Below are 1,450 nucleotides of genomic sequence, written 5' to 3'. Positions count from 1 at the left end.
TCCTCCTAGTCTTTATTTCTTGACTTTCTTTCATATTTCAATGGCTTAACTGAAAGTATGTATTTTATTTGTAAAATGAATGGAGATAATAACAGAATAACACACAATAATGTAGTAATTTAAGTATACAGTTCATTATTTCAGTGTAATAAGATGCATGCTAACTTCTAAAAGATATAGACGTTCTAATAATCCCTCAATGAGCTTTGGTAAGTGTGTTCTGTTGAGTTTGGTTTGAGTCATAAAGCTTAATAATCAATAAACTGCTGGTGTTGGAAATCTGAAATAGATTGACACTGAATCTGACACTGAAATAGTTTTTGGCAGGCCAGGCTGCATCAATGGTGGACAAACACAGTTAATATTTTAGGTCAAAGACCATTCATCTGTACCCACAGATGCTGCCAGACCTACTGATTGAGTCCACTGCGAAATTTGAAAAAGAGAAGCCGAAATCTGATGTGTTGGTATTTCAGTGGAGTAAAGGAAATTATAGTGGCATGAGAGAGGAACTGGCCAAAGTTGACTGGAAAGGGGCACTGGCTGGAAGGATGGCAGAGCAGCAGTGGCTGGAGTTTATGTGAGAAGTGAGGAAGGTGCAAGACAGGTATATTCCAAAAAAGAAGAAATTTTCGAATGGAAAAAGGATGTAACCGTGGCTGACGAGAAGTCAAAGCCAAAGTTAAAGCAAAGGAGAGGGCATACAAGGAAGCAAAAAATAGTGAGAAGACAGAGGATTGGGAAGTTTTTAAAAGCTTACAAAAGAAAACTAAGAAGGTTATTAAGAGGGAAAAGATTAACTATGAAAGGAAGCTAGCAAATAATATCAAAGAGGCTACTAAAAGCTTTTTCAGGTATATAAAGAGTAAAAGACAGGTGAGAGTAGATATAGGACCGAAAGATAAGAAGATGGCGCGGAACTGAACAAGTATTTTGCATCAGTCTTCACTGAGGAAGACATCAGCAGTATACCGGACACTCAAGGGTGGCAGGGAAGAGAAGTGTGCGCAGTCACAATTACGACAGAGAAAGTACTCAGGAAGCTGAATAGTCTAAAGGTAGATAAATCTCCCGGACCAGATGGAATGCACCCTCATGTACTGAAGGAAGTAGCTGTGGAGATTGCGGAGGCATTAGCGATGATCTTTCAAAAGTCGATAGATTTTGGCATGGTTCCGGAGGACTGGAAACATAGAAACATAGAAAATAGGTGCAGGAGTAGGCCATTCGGCCCTTGGAGCCTGCACCGCCATTTATTATGATCATGGCTGATCATCCAACTCAGAACCCCGCCCCAGCCTTCCCTCCATACCCCCTGACCCCTGTAGCCACAAGGGCCATATCTAACTCCCTCTTAAACATAGCCAATGAACTGGCCTCAACAGTTTGCTGTGGCAGAGAATTCCACAGATTCACCACTCTCTGTGTGAAGTTTTTCCTAATCTCGGTC

Source organism: Mobula hypostoma, chromosome 16, assembly GCF_963921235.1.
Source record: "Mobula hypostoma chromosome 16, sMobHyp1.1, whole genome shotgun sequence".
In the NCBI taxonomy this organism is placed as follows: Eukaryota; Metazoa; Chordata; class Chondrichthyes; order Myliobatiformes; family Myliobatidae; genus Mobula; species Mobula hypostoma.
This window is presented reverse-complemented; position numbering follows the sequence as displayed.